This window comes from Cotesia glomerata, linkage group LG2 (assembly GCF_020080835.1).
Source record: "Cotesia glomerata isolate CgM1 linkage group LG2, MPM_Cglom_v2.3, whole genome shotgun sequence".
Taxonomy (NCBI): Eukaryota; Metazoa; Arthropoda; class Insecta; order Hymenoptera; family Braconidae; genus Cotesia; species Cotesia glomerata.
The window spans coordinates 25,269,487-25,289,815 of NC_058159.1; the positions used below are offsets into that span (position 1 = coordinate 25,269,487).

General features: G+C 31.7%; 1 protein-coding gene across 2 annotated transcripts in view; it reads left to right on the forward strand.

Moving 5' to 3' along the window:
- LOC123260024 (zwei Ig domain protein zig-8-like) overlaps positions 1 to 20,329 on the forward strand; it is a 200,624-nt gene that overhangs the window by 84,817 nt on the left and 95,478 nt on the right. The window lies entirely within an intron of this gene.

Sequence of the window (20,329 nt, forward strand, 5' to 3'; positions counted from 1 at the left end):
GGAAAAAAAATTCTTTTTGAATGATGTTTTTGAGCTCTTCAAGTCAAAAGTCTGATAAAAGTTTCGATAATTCGTTAATTCATTCAAGAGTTATTGCACTTCGAAAGTTCAAAAAATAGTGTTCTTTGAAACTTTTATCAGACTTTTGAAGAGCGCAAAAACCTCATAAGTGCAATTTTAAGCGCTTAGATATGGAATTAGCGGAAGTTGCAGGGATGGTCTTTAGGGTCAACCGTTTTCCAGATTTTTTTATGATAAATCAGCGTTATTAGACGTGCACTTTTCTAATTTTCCAAACTTATCTTTTCTCTTCGTGTAGAGTAATAAATTGAAAATTCCGTGAAACTTTTTAAAAATTTAATTCATTCTACTCGGGTCATGATTTTCTTACAGTAAATGAAATAAAGAAGAAAAAAATTTGATACATGAGTAATTTTTTTTTTAGCCTTATGAAAATGTTAGCGCATCAGAACCAATTTTACATGTAAAAATAATTTTTAAGACAGTTATAAATTAATTTGTATCAGTTTAATACACGGAGAAAAAAATTTTGCTATAGGAACTCTATAGTAGTTAGTTAGTTGTAAAAAGTTCCAGTAGGTTAACGTTTTCTTATGGTAACAATACCGTTTGGCTCCTGTAACTCTACATCGTTGAGCTCTGAGAGCTAAACGTTATTTACCTCTCACAACTCTACAGGATCGTTCTGAGACTATAACAAATTTTTGGCAGTCTGATTAATAATTTTTTTTATGATTTAGCATTGATAATTTAATAAATAAATGTGACAGAACGAATTTATATTGCCAACAATAATTGTATATGACAAATAAGAATAGTATTTTAATAGAAATAAAATAATAATAGAACTTATATTACAAATAAAAATTATTTGTAAAATAAAAATATGGTCGTCCCAAAATTATCTTATTTTCTTGATTATATCAATAAATATTGGACATAAAATCATTACCGTATATGCACAAGAAAAGATAAATAAACGAAAACAAATTTTATTTTGTGTTAAATGGGGTCTTTTTAATGTATTCCGATAACTTATCACTTATCACAATATATTCAACTAATAAATTGAATTAACAGTCACTGCAAATGAACCTTGAAAAACCATAAATACAAAACTGTTCTAACGAAATTCAATTTGACAAAAAAAAACCTATTTCCTTAAATAAATAAATTGGGAACTTAATTGTCCTCATATATTTTTAATAATATGGATGAGTAACAAAATAATTCTGTTTGTCATTTTAGAAGGTTATGAAATATGTCGGCGCACTCCACTACTGCGCAACGTAGGGCGCTCCCAACTATACCGTTTGGCTCTGAGAACAATCCCGTAGAGCTCTGAGAGCTCAACAACATTGAGTTATCAGAACTAAATAACATTATGTTACTGTAACTCTACAACGAATAGTAAACTGTGTATAGTTGTGGTAACTCTACAGTTAGGTTATCAGAACGAATTTTTTTTTTCCGTGTACTTGAATAATCAAAATTTTATACATTTAGAAGTTTACGTCTGAATAACTTTAGAACGGCTGTCTTTATGATAAAAGTGTAAGAGACCTTTTTTGTAGAGCGTTGAATTCTCTACAAGAATATGCTATGGACTTATTTATATGAGGTGCGTATGCCGAGCTAGAAAAATAAACAAAAAAAAGAATTTTTTTTCCTATGTTATTTAAATGGGAAATGAAAAATTAGGGACAGACACCTCTAAATATTAATATTAAGAACTCCGCTTTAAACAGGCTTCTGTTCTCACCTTCATGCAAGTTTTCAGCCTGTTTTTTCGTTGAAAAAAAAAAGTCGCCTAAAATTGAAACACCCTAGTTTACATGAATATTCATATTTATTTGATTTAATAAAACGTATTTTATTATAATAGATTTATTGGGGTTAGAAAAATGTTTTCCATTCAGAATTTTTTTTTTCCATATTTGAAATATTATCCAAGTCTCATCGTAATGATTGATACGTTGAAAATTCTTCAAGAAATTCTTGGATATAAATATTTCGAAGTATAACTTCGAAGTCAAGTTACGGGGAAATGTAGTTATGGGCAAAAAGTATAAGTAATTCAAGTATCGGAAATACATAAGTTTCAGTATTTGAGTCTATCTTGAACATGCCTTTTTAAAGTAGTTTTTACTTATGAAAAACGAAAGATCTCAAGCTTTCAGACTTAAATAAGAAAAAAAATCATTTAATGAAACGACTACCCTCTCTTCAAATTAAATAATTAATTTCTTTTGTTTGGTTTATTTTGATTCGTTATTTTTATTGAAAAGTTTCATGGAAGCTTACATAAAATAATAGTTATTAAATATTAATACATAAGTACGCACAAACGCCGCTATAGAATACCGTTGTTACCGTTCAAAATAAAAAGGATATTTATAAAATGATAATGACACTATGAACAATGTAATTAAACCCCTTGGTTGGTACATTGTTCAGGTATTGTTATAAAATAAATTGTAATATGAATGCATAGGATTTTGTTTTCTATTTACAATGTGAATTCATATTACTTAGCGTATAATTAAAATGAACTTCATTACAAATAAATAAATCTCCTGTCAGTGCAAAGTGCAGTTGAATTAAACATACTGGATTTAATTGTGCGGTTATAATTTATGATATTTAAACAGTAGACTATTTATGTTCATATTTGATAGCACTGGAACTAATGTAATCCAAACATACATTTCCTTCTTGTTTTGGCAATGTCTATTTTTAGTTAATCCTTAAGTTATTGAAAGTTACTCAAACTTTTAATAGTTACAACAAGTATTAAAATTATAAACTCCTAAATTTATTTCTCTTGACTTAATTCAAGAGAAAAAATTTTAATAGATATTGAATTGATCTTTAACTAAAAAATTCACAAGAAAAAAATTAAATGCTCGACTTTTTTGATGATACTAAATTTAACTATAAAAATGCTTTTTTAAATAAAAATATACCCGTTATAAAATTTTTCTTTAACTTAAATCTAAGAGCGATAATTTTAGTAAATTCCCAAAACAAAATAAATTTACGGCACTTCTATAAATGTGGGTTTAAAATAAAATTTCCGTTGATCTACCAGAGCTCTATTAAATAAAAAAGATACTTATCTGGCGGAAACGATAATAAACTCCGATAAATAAGGCAGCAAATAAAATAATTTACAGTACAGTATCTTCGGGGGTGAAATATGGTTTATAAATGAAAATTACTATGCATCTAAATACGTGCATCGATGTGAAAAAAACTTAAGCTCGTTTATCTCCTCCAAGAACATATAAGCCGGGGCAAGATATATCTCAGGCCTGGTATGGGTCTGGGGAGAGAAAAGAGCGTCGTCGAGTGGATTCTCTTCTACACATCCCCTTTTCTACCCTGTATATTGTACCATACCATACTATACAGAAGATTAATCTACAGAGGTACATATTACTCGAAAAAGTACCAACGCCTCTCACGCAACACCGCGTTGTGTAATAAGCACTATGACACCAACTCGGTACCGCACTTTTACTTGCTCCACTTGTTTACCATCTTAGTATTCTTCTCTGTCGAAACGTTTTTTATTTTTTACTTTTTAAAATAGACTTTTAACTAAGTCTCGTAGATTTTACCGGCCTTATACTTCTTAAACTACTTTTTTTACTACTTTTTTCTGCCCACGTTTTTTCTCTTATTCCTTATAGCGAGGGAAATATTTCTCACATTCTTGTTATTAATTTTTATAACTATAATAATCTACCTAGATAAAAATAAGTAAATTTAATTTAATATAGTTTATTTTTTTTAAGTTTAAATTCCTTAAAAAATCGTCAAAAGTTACTACAAGACTTGGATTTATATAATTCTGCTGAAGTTCGGAGACTTCTCAGATCTTGAAGTATATTTTTCCACTATGGCGGTCACGTACTGACTGCAGGCTACTAAAAATGATGATTATAATTGAAGGACGTCCTTAGAGAGATAAGACAATTTTCTGTGTTTTAAATTATCACAGTAATTTCATTTTAAATTACATTTTTTTTTTTATTTTTTTTTTTTTTTTTTTATATAAAGAACTAAAATATTCCATTGTTTTTTGTGTAGTTGGAGATCTATTCAAAAATATTACCAAAATTTTAACGATAGATTGTGTAAAATTCAAATGTCAAATAAAAAGTCTTTTGATTTATGTAATAGACTTATTACATATCGAAACGAAGTTGCCGCTTTCCGCCTTCCTCGGGGAAAAAAATAGTATACACTCCTCGGGAAGTAAATAAGAAAGCCTCGGCCAACAATTTCATGTGATCTGAGACATTTCTTACTTTACTTCCCAAGGGGTGTAATAGGGTAGAAGTACCATTTATGGTCATTTATTGTTTAAATAAACGATAGAAATGAATTTATATTAATAAACCATCACAAACTCAATTTGTTTTAATATACATTTTTTAAAACTCAACAAAAATATGGTTATAATGTTATAATTTTTTATAAATTAATTCAAATGTTAACTGGCCAAAAACGGTGCTAAGGTGGCCAAAAACGGTACTTCTACCCTATACTATTCTTGAAATTCTATTCTTGATGGAAGTAATTTTTTCTTAATTCAAATTATCTTAAGGTTGCACGGACAGTACCCCATAAGTCATAATAGAATCTAAATTTTGTTTTCATCAAAATTAAAAATTTGAATACGAAGATTCATTACTATAATTTAACCGTTACCTTACATTATTATTAATTAAAATAATTAAATAATTTCATTAACAAAAACAATAAATAGTCAACGTTTGACTCAAGTATTTTTTCACAAAACTCAGACCTGGCAACACCGCGCATAACAGCTGTTTATATTTATCTAGCTGTGTAGTGTTGAGTTGAAAAACATAACCCATAAATATACACAGGAATTATTAAAATTTAAAATTCGCGCATTTTATTCTGTGCAATGTTGCCAGACTGCGCTGAATCACGTGGTTTATTTATTTTTAAATATGTCGGCCTGAAATTTTCGTGAAATTTCTCATCTTTTGCATTAAAATATCTTAAAAAGCTTTCGTCAGAAAATTTTCATTTTATTTTTAACGTATTCTACGAAAGTTGATTGACTGAAATACAAGTTTTTTGTTTTTTAATCTTCCTATGAGGTAGTCAAATAAATCGATATATGTGCAATCCGTCAATAGTCTCTATAGGCTAGATCGTAAATTTCAATTTTTTAATAATTTATTAAAGGATAACCTTTCGTCAGATCTAATCCAAAAAATTTATTTAGACGTATGAGATAGCAATTCATAACATATCGAAAAATTAGCTTGTGATATTCACAAGTGCATTAGTGTCCGAACAACCTTAAATACTTGATACAATAAATTTTTATATTAGATCAAGATTTTTAGATACTTTAGAGAAGCAGCGCCACCTACTTCAGCAGAGAAAAAAATTTTCTCACCTTGAGAAAATTTTTCTCTTGAATATTTGATACCCGTTTTATATTATTTTAGCGTGCAATTATATATATTGAATGAAAAAAATTCATGAAGGAAGAAAAAAAGACAGATAGTTTTTGATAGTTCTTTTGTTAATTATTACTGTTACATGCTATGATTCTGTACTTTTAATAATGCATAATATGTATTATAGAATAGTTACTATAAAATGATGGGAAATTTTTCTTGCATAAAAACATATCTTAGTAATTTCAACACTTAAATTTTAGAAGGCCATTTATTAATTCGACTGTTAAAAGAAAGTTTTACTGTTATTTAAAGAGAAGATCAGAAATTTCAAACGTGACTTTAAATTTTGACAGGATTTATTTTTTAGAGCTTTTTCAAAAGTTGTAAAAGTATATAAGTACATAAGTTTTATGACTTCTAGGTATTTATCATACGATTTTTGGTTTTATTTTAAAGATCTGAAAGCAAATAATAATATGAACAACATAGAATATGTACCTGACTTGATTAATGTTTGACACGGTAAATTAATAGGGTAATTTGACAGACTGATGAGCGAGAGACAACATCACGAAATTCAATTAAATTTCTCATCATCAGTTATTAACTTATTTGAAATATTCACACCACGATTCGATCGTTAATTCACTTATACATATTTTTTCATTCGCAGTACAAATTATTGATATCATTGTGCATTAATTTCGTCAAAATTATATTACTCATCAATCATAAATCATCATATTACATAATGTTACATTACCTTAATGGAATTCCGATTTCAATCATACAACAAACATGCTCCAAAAATTCATCGACAAAAATAGATTATTGATTTTCTACAAATTGAAACGTTATTCGCTAATTACTAACAAAAGCAATTACAATGAATTAAAATAAAAATGACATAAAATATCGTAGAACCTCATGAAAAATTTTCTGATGTGGCCTGGTATGATTTAATATGCCCTTATATAATTTTTCGAGGAAAACTAGTATTGAAAATTTTTAACAGGCTGCGCATTATCGCCTTACTGTTCTTCATAAGAGATTTATGTTTAAAGTTTTAAGTTGTACAACACAAATCAATTTTTTGACTCTTCTGAACTGAAAAAAATGACTTAATTTAAAAAAATAAAATTCTTGAACCAGGAAAATCATTATGAAAATTTTCATCATATTGATTGAAGTAGAAAAATTCCTAAACTGAAAAATTTATCTTAATTTAAATAAATTTTACTCTTCAAAATAATTTTTTTGGTTAAAGAATTTTTCTCTTGAATCAAGTTATTTTTTTTTTTTCATCTGACATGAGTTTTTAATTGAATCAACTAACTAAATATATTTTTATTTGATAAAACTATCTATAAATTCTAACTATAACTATATATTCTGATAATAATACCGGAAAAACAATCCACAGGATTTAAACAGGAAAAGATAAAAGAGAATTTATTTTCATTAAAAGTAAATATCGGTAGATTTGTATAATATTTGACAAGGTGAGGATGACAATAGCAGTATTATAACCAGTAGCAGGTGGACATCCGGAACACGCGGTCCTATCCTCTGTCAGCGTCCTCATACATGGATACAACTGAGCATGCACAAGTGTTCAAAGTAGATAGATACTCGAAAACGGACGGAAGTTGTACATGCTCTGGCCACAAACCGTACACCACCCAACTAAATCCACCGCCGCTTGCCGCTTTTGACCCGACAGTACTCCTTACCCAGTGCAGTCACAGTCATTGCCCTCCACCTCCACCTTCGTTTCATCCCTTTGCATGGGCTTCTCCCCCACAGCACATACAGAGTAGAGCTTCTAGTTGAGTTTAGGAGGATCCGGTCTTCTGTGCGGCATTTGCAATGCTGTGTCTCAAAACCAGATACGAGCTTCCAGAATAGAAGCTTTCGACGTCCGACAAATGACGTTAAGCTTCGCCGGCCACCAATACGACAAACTTTTGATTAATCATCCTCGGAATCAACAATCATGTTTAATTAATCGTTTTAAGGAACTTTGATATTTACATGCTCCCAAGTTGTTCAGCTGTCTGCTTTTTGTTGTTATTACTTTTAATGAGGATTGAGAATTGTTTTAGATTTATTTGATTGACGAAAAAAATTGAAATTTTGACTTACTTTTTGATTTTTGAATCCTTGAAAATAATCAAAATATTTTTAGTATTTACTCGCTTACAAATGACAGGAAATATATTATTTTTATTATATATTTTTAAAACTACAAAATTTTAACTTTAATGTCAATCAATAGTCTTGGGTGTTAAGTTATAAAATATATACTCATGACGAAATTAAAACTTTCATCGCATTTAAGCAATTTTTTTTTGCTAAAAATTATGGATATATTGCATGTTTTAAGCGCAAGGTGCGTTAGAATGATTTGATTCATACATAGAAAAAAAAATTTACTGGAATCAAATAAATGATTTTGAAAAATTTCATCTTCTTGATTTGAGTAGAAAAATTTTTTTTGATTCAAAATTTTTTCATTTTGATGCAAAACAATGAAACTTTTCAAAATTTAAGAATTTTTCTCTTTATTCAAGTTAATTTTTAACTTCCCGCTAAGAAAATCGAAGATTTTCAAAAATTGGGAAGTTATTGTTTTCACCCCGTTTTGCAAAAATCGAGTATTCATCGGATCTCGACGTTTTAAGGTCATAGGAAGCTTCCCTGACTACCTCCGCGATGTTGTCACTATGTCTGTATGTATGTCTGTATATATATATATATATATATATATATATGTGTGTGCGTGTGTGACTCGCTTATAACTTTTGAACGACTGAACCAATCGGAATCTACTAAACGGCGTTCTAAAGAGTTCCCTCAAACTTAGATTTCCTGTGAATTTGAACCGATTCGGACCGATAGATTTTAAGAAATTTTAAAAAATTTCAAAAAAAATAAGAAAAAAATTTTTTTTGAAAGTGGTTTTTTTGGAATAACTTTTAAACGGCTATATCGATCAATTTCAAAAACTAATCCGCCCTTAAGCTTGAAAAACCACGTCGATCGCTACCAAGCTGGTCGAAATCGGTTGATTCGTTCGAGAGTTATTCTGAACAAGGCGTCGTGACGCTATCAAATTATTTGGCAGCGCAGGTAAGCTCAAAGATTCGGGGACTAGATTAGACAGACATACGAACAAGACTCTTGTAGGGGGGATAAGTGTTATGGCTCAAACAGGTCTTACGGCTGTACCTCCCTGCATGGGCCCCGCTGGTAACTGGTCGGGTTGTCATTATATTACCGATCAGGCTAACGCAGTCGTTGAATGGGTTGATACAGTTAACTGAGTACGAGGACAGATTGACATTAAATTCAACTCAATTCACATCTGTCCTATGATAGCGTAAATGCTTGAGGGCAGGGTTTTTCCTTGCCCGCAAACTTGGCTGTGTATTTCCTACATGAGGGTAGGACAGATATACGTGTGTGTATAGCTCTTTTGAGCCCAGGAAACGGCCTCTTCGGAGGTAGGCGAAAGCCTCGCTATATATTCTTCGTTCGAGAGTTATCGTGAACGAAAGAAAACCGAAAAAAGTGTTTTTTCGGGATTACTCCAAAATTTTTGGTTCGATCAATTAAAACCTAAAAATAACTTATGAGGATGATAAAACTGCGTCGAATGCCGCCAACCGCGTGAAAAATTGGTTGATCCATTCAAAAGTTATTGCGGTTTGAAAATTCAAAAAATAGTGTTCTATGAAACTTCTATCAGACTTTTGAGCTGGGAGAGCTCAAATGTATAGAAATATTATTTCTCTGAACTCAGCGAGCTCAAAATATCACATAAATTATATTTTGAGCTCAAAAATCTCAAAAATGTCATAAGTACAATTTTAAGCGTCCAGGAATGGAATTAGCGGGAAGTTGCAAGGATGTCCTTTAGGGTGAACCGTTTTTCTAATTTTTTTTTTCAGTGTACAAAAAAAATTGTTAAAAACCAAATTTAATTGCTAATTACACATGATTGGATCTCTTAATTTTTTCATAGTTGATTAGATCCATGAAATGTTAAAATTAAAAATAGCGCTTCTAAATTACCATGTAAGAATTAATTTCCCGTGTAGAGTAAATATGGAACAATTACAAGAATCTCATTAAACAAATACAAAGACAGCTGGGCTATTAGCAGCCGTATATAATAAGATAAAAAAAATACAAGTGGTTTGTAGACAAACTTCATTTCCACCTCAACCAACCTAAAAGCTTCTAGTTTATTTAAATATTCAACAAAAATTTTAGGTTATGGCAGTGGCAGGCGGTTTTAGAAAAATGAAATGTCAAAGTTCTGGGGATAGGTAAAGGATACTCGTTGTGTTTACTGAAGATTCTTGAGTATCTATATGTTTATCTAGGTGTGGGTGTAGGTGAGAGAGTTGGTTTGACGTCGGTGTACACTGTATATAGCACAGGTTTGGTTGTAGGTCTTAGCGGTCGTCCGCAGTGTATGTTGAAATCCCGACGTCGGCTGGGTCGCTGGAGAAACTCAACTTGCAGAGTTGCTCGAGTAGCGGTGAATAGTTCTCCAAGTGGATTCTCCCTTTAGACTTGTACTTGCCAATGCTTGCCAGCCTGTAAGGATCCTCTAAAATCTCAATGATATGTCTCGCTGGTGATTCTGCACGCCCACAGTTGGATTCGGTTTTTTCCTCGATAAATTCACAGTAAATTATTAACATGGTACAAGTTATAAATAATAAATTTTCAATAAAAGATTTTTATTATTGATTTTTCTGTCTGAGATATAAAACTTGGAGGGAAATAATTAATGGAATTGTCGAAATGGATGGTTTGATGGAAGATTAAATTGATTAAAGGAATCACACGAATTTTAATGGTACAATTAATTTTTTATTCGTTGGGTTTGAAAGTATCTGCGCTTAATCAGGTCAGTTGGTTAATTGATAATAAAAAAATGAGTGGAGATAGAAGGCTGTTACGTTAAAGCGCGTTGATATAAAATGAAGAGGATGTTTAAGTACTTACAAATTTCATAAAATATAAAATTTAGACAGAGCCTTATTTCTTATAAAATATTCACCTTAAAAATTACTCACAAATGGGCGAAATCAATCCGAATGAACCGATACTGATGGTTTACGTATTCTTCCAAATTTTTATTTTTTAAAATGATAAAATTTGATAAAGTTTCAGACAATCTAAAAAGCCACGAGTTATGTTAGATTCATTGAAATTCAATAAATGAGTATATTTTATTTTTTTACGGCTCACTGAATATTGATTTGTGATTTAAAGAGACCGATTTTTTCCACTAAAAATATTATCCTTGCAGTGCTACTATTTTTCAGTGTCTAATCTACTGTCAGGCACTTTTGAATTTATTTATTTTCGGCACGGGAATTAGACTTTATTATTATTTTTGTTTGTTTTAAAACTCCCCCAGTGAAAATAATTCTATACACAATTATAAATAACTACTCTGTACAGTTTGAAAAAATATGATAGGACCATAATAATCAAAATCATCATAACATACAGCTACCCTAGTAGAAATGAAATCAAGTTTTTAGCCAGTAACTGGCCAGTTTTACTAGACTTAAACCAGTAACTGGCCAGTGTAATATCCAGTTTCTGTCTAGTAACTGGCCAGTTTTACTAGAGATCTAACAAAACATTATGGCGGCTTTAGTGAAACTGTCAGTTTCGAATTCTGAGGTTATTAGGCGTTATTAAAATTGTCAAATAAATTCAAAATAATGTTTAATAAACGATATGATATAAAAAAGTTTCATTTATGTGTACATTATAAAATAGATAACATCATTAGTCTGATAGACTAATAATAAATCTAACAATAGAATAAGAAAATAATTATTTTGAATTGGAGATTTGTTTTTAATGCCCACAGTCGCAATTTATATATTGTGTCATTTTTTTTTCACTGTATCCATTTTGAAATATATACTGGAAATTATTTACACGTTAATAAACACTAATTTTGATTGATTTATACTGTTTTTTAATAATAATAATTACAATAATGATGCGTACAGGTTAACAAAAAAAATAAACAAACATACACACACTAGTAAAGATACACTGTCGGTGTAACTAATGTTTATGACTTAGTTGTAGGTGGCGCGATTTCAAGTTTTTACTCGATATCACTGGCCAGTTACTGGTTTATATCCAGTGAAAACTCGGTTATTTCTACTAGGGTATAAACGGTTTGGAACACAACAAAATTTTAATATCAATTTTAACCCAACATTTAAAAGCTACAGTTTCGTTTCCTCGAGCGGAATCTACTTCCGGTTGAAATAATTTCAAAAATAACAACATTTACATAAATGAGTGCTTAATAAATATACAATCAGCATTTTTAATTTTTTATTTTGAATCAATTTTTAATGAAATATTCAATAAATATTCACCTGGGCATATTTTATCTTCATTGTTTACACAGCATATGTATTTGAGAATTTTATTATCAATGCTATTTGCTTTTCGTTATTTTACATATCGATGTTAAATAAGTATTTTGCCATCGAAACATTCAAATAGAATATTTACGGTAAATACCCTAAAAAAATACCGAAAAACATTGGATGGGAAATAAGAGCAGGATATTAAGAATAATTTGCGTTTAAATAGTTCGAAGCCCGACCTCCCTGCATTCATAAATAAATAAATAAATATGTATTTATTTAAATGCAGGCATAACACTTGTCATTTTATCTCATTGGATTGGACATATTTCGATATATTCTATTTTATTTTATTAAATATATTTTCCTATTGATAAAACTAACCAGATCGCATAGAATACTGCGACCGCATACTACGTACTACATCGGGTGCACTTTCTGTAATGCTATGGGATGTTATTCATGTATTCACTGACCTATATTTATAATCCACACAACAGAATGTGTATTGTCACTGGGCATTTCGTTTTACTATCAAAAAACCAAAGTACCGCCAGAAAAATACAAAATATTTCTATTTCTATTTAAATTCCAATTTAAATAAATAACATTAATGACAAATAACAAATCATGGTAAATTTAAAAAAATGAAAGTCTTTTGGCTGGGCTAAAAGTATTTGAAACTTTGAGAGTTGAGGGAATAAATAGAAATAAGAGCTGTTGGTAGTACTGGTAAGATGAGGAAAGAAAGTAAGATCAAGAGATAAACTGGTGAATGAGAAAGAACAGAGACACGGATGCTTCCCGCTGCTTCAGCATGATCAGCTTCAGACAATACTCTCAAGAGGCTTCAATACTGCTGCATTGTCCGCTATACATATGTATGTATTTAGATAGATAACATATACATGCACCTCGAAGACCCTCAAGTATAGAACTCACTATCGAATTCGAGATGCCCTGCTCGCGATCAAGTAACGCCGATAGATGTTACTTGAATAAGATCAAGAAATTTTCAATCATAATAATAACGATCATGAGCATGAAAATGAAGGCAAAGATGAAAGCAAAATGGTGTCAAGCTTCTCGGGTGATAAATAGAACCTATCATATTTCAATCTGATTACTGGAGAGCTTTGAAACAATGAGCGGCAAGCTGATAGAAGAATTTGTTTACTGTTGATAAACAAGACTAAGTTCCTGAGGGATTAATTATTTTGAATGTTTAAAATGATTCTGATTATTCGTCCAACTGAAATGAATGTTTAATACTGTTGGAAAAACACTTTTATGGGCGATGAGGATTAATTTGTAGTGAATTTGCACCGATCGTTAACGAATATTTGTCAATCGTTAATTGGTGTCCTGTTGACTGAATAAAATCTCTTTTAAAACTAAATTTGGTTGATTTCAGTTTATTATGTCCACTAAAATTTTGATTAATCTTATCAAAAGAATCCCTGGAAGATGAAAAATTTTTGAGCCGAGTAAAACTAAATTAAACCAAAAAAAATTTCTTACTTAAAAACCTTTTCTAATTGATTGAAGACTGAATAGGAATTAATTTTCCGAGTAGAATCAATATGGAATACAGAATTTTTAATTAAAGGTTTCTTTACAAAGATATTATCATCAAATTAATGCAAAGACAGCTTGGCTATTAGCAGCAGTACATAATAAAAAATGCAAGTGGTTTCTAGACGAATATCATTTATACTTCAACCAGTCTAGAAGCTTCTAGTTTATTTAAATATTCAGCAAGGGATTTTAGGTAATGGCAGTGACAGGCGACTAGAAAAATGTTATGTCAAAGGAGTAGGTGAAGGATACTCGTTTCATTTGCTCAAATTTGTCAATGGTTAATGAGGGTCCTATTGACAAGAAAAAATATTTTTAAAAAGTCAAGTTAATCGTTTTATCAAAACATCAATATTAGAACCTTACTCAAAATTTATTCCCAAAAAATACAACTTATAACTCATGCGTTAATAGCGTTTTGCCAAATGAAACATACCAAAAACAAAGAAATTATTCCAGCTACATTTAAATTATCCCGTTCTCCCCGCAAAAATTAATATTACTCGAAGCGGTCTTAATATTTTCCGAAAAAGTTCCATTTAAACACTGAATTGAATGTGACCTACAAAGTCAACTTTCTAATCCCCAATTGCTATTCCCCTTCGGTACACTTCAGACACCAATTTTTCATCGTAGCAACACAACCAATTAGAGTGGAACATCATCAGCAAGGGAGAAAACTATTGAAAACAGCGATGACAGACATGATGTAGCAGAAAATGAAACGAGATTGGCGTGTTCGCTTAGTTCCGGGCTCCGGGGGTGCTTGTATTTATGTGAGAATAATTTCTACGCATAGTTCTGAAGTTATAAACAATAAGAGAAGAAAGTTTTCTGGAAGGGTTGAGTTGATAAGTAACGGTACTTGCCGGAATTCCATAAGGAAGGCAAGGAGAATGCAGACGTATACGCAGACGTCCAAGGGTTGGGAGTAAGACGGGATATCATAGAAAACATACATACATACATACATACATACACATTAACTCACGTAGAACTCGAAGGTCGACGGAAGCAGTTCAGTAATACCGTTCATCTTCGCAGACATAAATGCGTGTCATGGTTCGCGAGACTAATCACTTTGGTCCGAGTTGGTTCAGTGAGTGGTGTGTGACACGTATGCGTTGTGGATTGTGGTTGCTGGAATGACAATATCCTTCAACAGGGGAGACAATTCTCTGGTCCTTCGTTACAGTCGAGTCAGGAGTTTCGAGATTCCTTTGATCGACTGCTTCATATTACACCTACTGGATGCGTATATGGATGTCATTTGATGCGTGTGCATAAGTTTCAATGCATTTAAGTGTCTGTCTCATCACAATTGAAATGTATAGGTAGTAAATAGTAGATGGATGGATGGATGGATAGAGATATGAAGAACCAGTTTATATGGATGTGCGGATGGATAGAAATTCACCCGGTCAATGTCCCTTTTACAGACACTCGTGTGTGCTCACTTGGACAATGCGTAGTAACTCGTCCCGATGCTCATCCACTCATGTGAAAGACAATACGTCACAGACACATGACCGCTTATACGATTATTCCCACGACTGGTTGACGCGGAAAGCCACTCGAACAATTATCGCCCGACAGACCTGACCTTAATTTCTCAGTCTTGTTGCTCCTTTTCACCACAACTGTTTAATGATAATACTTTTGATATAATCTGTTATTAAATTTTATAGCGAGGGTAATTGTCTGCATACTGGAAAATTTAAAAACTTGCTCGGAGGAAGGCTACAGATTAGTACGGGGATTTTGTGATTAGGGTAATTAGGCATGCTGACCATAATGACAATCTGTGCCAAAAGTTACTCAGCTGAGAGCTTTTCAGAGGTATTCGGAAGTTTTGTTGAAGGGGGAAAGAATACAAAATGTTTTTTTTTTTTAATTATTTTGAATATTGATCTGCAGTCATTATTTGATTACTGAAAATTAAGAATTATTCTTGAGGGAACATTGACTCAATTTTAAAATAAATTTCAATTATAAGTTCAAAAACTAGTTCATCAATCATTTTGATGTATTAATGGGATCTTCAAATACAATGCAATGTTCCTCTTCTACAAATTAATAAGTGAATCTCAAAAATAGTGCATCTCTACATACAATAGTGAAAAAAACAAAAAATGACAATAAACCATTTCTGCGAAAATCCACCGGCTAATTTCAAGCTAGGTAGCAAAAAAACACGTAGAATTACACTTTTCATCCCGGGAATTTAAGTGGAGTAAAGAGGTGAATTGGGGGCTGAATACGCGTTGTGTAGTACGTGAGCTTAATATTTGGCAAGAGAATAATAAATTTTAAAAACCGGTTGACGGTTTCTGGTGGTGGTTCAGAGTTGGCGCCGCTACGCTCTGTTTCGGGCGTCGTGTTACTTTTACAAACTCATAATTACAATTTATTGCGATCTACAGCACCACAATTCCCCCCTACACATACATGAGCACATACATGAACACTTTCACTGCACTCAGATAAAAACTCGAATAATAGCTTCATAGAGCCATGCAACATATAGATATTCTTTAATAGAGAAGAGCTTCTGGTGAGAGTTAAGAGTACATTTTCATTTAGTGGTAGGATTCACTATCTAGATCAATTTATCATTTCACGAGTATGGCTTTCAAAGTAAACAAAGAGCTGATATAGAAGATAGTATTAGTTGTAGTAATAGAATACAGTTTGTGAAGATTCCTCCAAATTCTGATGTTTACGAGGAGCTTTACACTCTTTTTTCTCTCATTTTTTTTATTTTTCGGTCTTATTCTTGTACATTCTTAAGTCATTCATTACTCATCTGTGATAAAGACAAGGACCTCTCTATTTCCCACTCTCTGCACTCTGCACACTATCTTTTACTTCTTCTACGTTGTATACCTTGGAGTAGAAGAACCAAAAGTGAATTATGACGGCCTGGAGGACTGCACAACTAACTCAATTTCAAATAAAAAAAAAAAAGTAATGGGCTTCATGTCTATATAATCGATTTCATTAGTATCGATTTTCTCCAATACGAGAAACACTTTATCCGACTCGTCAAAGAATAAATTTTTGACTTTGACACCTAGTTCGTACATCAATGCTTTCAACTTGAATCAACCGTAAAAGTCAAAAATTGCCTTCTAATATTCGATTACTTGGAGAAAAATTGGCCCATTTCCACCCTTTACCCTAGCAAACTCAACCATGCACACAAAAGTTGAGAGAACAATACCATAAGGGGAAACTGAAAATTGTATCACTTCTTTTAACGCGATAAGCGATGCCCCGTGGCGAATCCATTTGTTTAAAGTCTATTGGACAAGTAAAGCGGATTCGTAGACGAGCATACTTTTCTTTTTGCCGTTAAAACCGTGGCCCTGTGCTTTCTCGGTCCCGATGCAACGCACAACAAAGTGAATTTTCTCCGGTTCGGAGTCACCCGACAAATTGGATTTACATGGAGACAAGAGTGAGGAAAACGGAGAGCGAAAAACTAGACCTGCAAGTGAAAAACGTTAAAAGAATCAAGCACAGAGCAGACTGATAAAAATTAGAAGCAAAGGGGTAAAATTTACAATCAACTGTTCATTGATGCTCGCCTGAGTGGACGTCCAGTGTCTATTAGAGTTGGAAATCGAAAAATGAAACAGCAAATTAAAAATAAAAGCAGTGAATCATTTAATTGACATAGAAGCTTTATTGTGCCACTTATTGGCTCTCTCATTTGATCTAGTGCTGTTTAAAAAAAGTTTAGAGCGGTCAAAAATAGAAAGTTCAAAACCAAGTTAGAGCAAAGCATTTATTTTCAATTCGAGTGGATCGTTGTAAGAAAAATCTTAAACTCGGGCTGCTTTAAAAAACTCTCAACTCTGAACTCTAATTATCTCTGTATTGAGTTGGTTTTTACTTTAAATGGATTTTGAGGTAATACCCTGGCTGATAGAGTATATGCTCAGTCATTTAGAATTTACTCGCCGGCTGCCGGATGATATCAACACACATAACAAGAACTACCTCGTAGATCTTTCCGTCTGGCTTATACAGATACTCATATTACTTATATACATATATATATATATATATATATATATATATATATATATATATATATATATATATATATATATATATATTAAATATATATATTTAAATATATATCTACGTTGTGCATATAACACGAAACATAACCTCGTAACTTAGATGACGACACACCGGGAGATTCGTATGTAAATTGCATACATCCTGGGTATAGTAATGGGAACATATTTTCCCGGAGCAGCACAATAAGACCCTCTGCTACGCTCAAATATTTCGTTTATAGTTTTAGTTGTCTTGCATTTATACATAACTGGGATCAGGACACGCAATTGTGTTTTCAGGGTCTCTATTTCATTCTTGTGATATACGAGTACCAATTAAGGTTTCATTTCCACCAAAAACTAACCTAACATCTTGCAACTAACTAATATTTTGGTATGTCGGGGTAGATGTTATTTTGAAGAGAATTTTGCATTAGGATTATTGAAGAAAATGAAATTCCGGGTCCTGTCACGCATTGGGGATGAAACTCTGATAGTTTAAGCCTGAGAAGACACATTGGCGCCCAACGTGACAGACACACAGGTGGGCAACTCTAAATTTTAATAAAATAAAATTGCTGAATATTTCAATATTAATCTTGACAAAGAGGTTTTTTTTTCTTTGAACATTGTTTTAAAGGAGATTAGGTGTTTTTGCATATAGACAAGTGGATTAATATTGTTAGTGAAGATCGGGATGAGTAATATACTTAGTATGAATTTGTGATACTTTAATCAGCAAACATTTGACCATTTTTTGGTTTTATTAAAGAAATAATTAGTCCAAAAAAATTGTATCTGTAGTTTTATAAAATTTCTACATATTAATTTAAAAGAAAATTTTTTTTTATCATAATTTATTGAGAAACATTCTGAAATTTTCAATTATCTCTTGTTTGCTATATCAAAGTTACTGTTTCAAAGTGCTCTTATTCTGCCAATTATAGTTGATAATTAATTAATAATAATTACCACTTTATTGAGATATGTACGCGTATACGAATGAATACAAGTGGAATATAACAAAAGAGAAAATACATTATATTATTGAGTAGTTTTTCTCTATATTCGCCGCGCAGTGACAAAAGAGAGAACTAAAGTGGTCGATTGTGTGAGAAAGCGAATGGTGAACCAATCGGCTGGAAGATGGCGACTATTCAAGTATCCCGATAACAAAAGAATCATAGAGAATAATCGAATTTTATGGGCTGTTGCAATATATAATACGCGATAAAGCACATATATGTATATGTAGTTTAAGGAATTGAGTAAAGAGTAAAACTTATGTCATTAAAAAAAAATATATGTTTTGCTGTGCAGTACTCAAGTGGGTCACGTTTAAATGAATGTACTTTACAAATTCTCTTTCTCTTTGAGTTAATGCTCAGATGATCATAGGAAGAATTAAAGAAAGGTGGAAGGAAGGAAGAAAGAGTGTAAGAGTGACCAGGAAATGAGAGCAGACAATTTTGTAGCCTTAAGGCGTGATATGAATATTGAAATTCTCATTATTCTCCACGGGAATTTCCCTTCAGCGGTCGAATAAGTGTTGGTCTGTATAACTAACACTTGTGCGATTACAATTACTGGTGCTAAAGGAGTAAAATATAAAGTGAGGAGTATAGCATGGGATAGAGAATAAGGAGTTAGGAATAAAGGAAAGAGGAGAGGAGAAGAGGATGTTAGTAGATATAATTTAAAGTTTCTCAAACTAGTTCGGCTTGATTTTAAATATATTCTCTTCTGTCAGATATCCTGTGAAATAGAGATACCCTTTTCCGCGAAGTTTAACCCGACTCGAGTCTGTTATGCTTGTTAATATATGACATCAGTAGTATGAATTTTCAGAAGATAAAATAATTTAAAAACTGACGCTAACATGGCCGAAATGAGATTGAAGCTGGTGTGAAAAATTTATTAATCGGCAAAATGAGGCTCTGGCATCTGTAACTTTGCAATTACTCTGCTCGGGGGTTTAATTAATATTAACCCACCGTTTTCACAACTTTGGCTCTTACGATAAATATTTCCGCATTGCGATCTGTGTTACTTTCGGCGAAACTGCTATTTGGGTAATGAAAGTCTGTGACCGACATAGAACTTAATTATTTGGTGAAAAATTAATGACTTGGATCGATGGGTGTTTATTATTCAAAAATTTTTTCCGCAGAAAATTTTAATTTTTCTAAAGTATAACACTTTTTAACAAAAGTAGAACACGCCTTTTTTTATAAAAAATTGATTGTTTACGGCATATAAAATATTTTTTTTTGAATATTACAGGTATAAAGGATGAACGGAATTTTCTCTGGATAAAATTAAATAATGAAGAAAAAAAATTTTTCTTTGATGTGAATTTTTCTGCAATATTCACTGATAGACTTTAATAATTGATTTTTTTAGAAACAATTAATTAATAATAATAATAATAATAATAATAATAATAATAATAATAATAATAATAATAATGGAGGTTTAACTCGTATCACCTGGGCAGTGTTTTACAAGGGACGGTGGAGTAATATTTTCTCACTTCCCTTTGTTACATAACACTTTTTTTTCCCAGCTCTACTTTGTATTTACTTCCATCATTATTATCACTTCATTATACTCACTACTTCTTTTGACCCCACCCCCCTGCATGTCGGGATTTTTTCATTCCCAACACACACTTCTTAATGCGGCTGTGGACCGATTTGTGCCTTCTGTACCGCATTCACCTTGGTCCTTACCACTCGGGTATTGGAACAGAAACATGGGGAAACCACAGAGAAAACCCATG